This window comes from Penaeus monodon, chromosome 19 (assembly GCF_015228065.2).
Source record: "Penaeus monodon isolate SGIC_2016 chromosome 19, NSTDA_Pmon_1, whole genome shotgun sequence".
Classification (NCBI taxonomy): domain Eukaryota; kingdom Metazoa; phylum Arthropoda; class Malacostraca; order Decapoda; family Penaeidae; genus Penaeus; species Penaeus monodon.
Window position 1 is genome coordinate 36390177 of NC_051404.1, and position 312 is coordinate 36390488.

Below are 312 nucleotides of genomic sequence, written 5' to 3' on the forward strand. Positions count from 1 at the left end.
TTTATTATTCAAAGAAAACGGAAGCAAAACCGTTTTATTTATTTCTTGTGAAATTCGACTTGAGTTATTTACATTTGCTTCATCTGAATATGGAATGAAATTTCTTGAATATGTTAATCATAATGTGAAGGGAAAAAAATGGCTTATACATTACTAAAATTGATGTTGCTGACTAAATGAAAGAAAATTATACTATATCTGGTTACTCTGTTACTTAGCTATGGAAATTATTATAGTTTCGCTATCAAATTATTTTTAAAGATACGTTATCCTTGGCGCATTTAATACATGCTATATGTTATGTTGACTTAA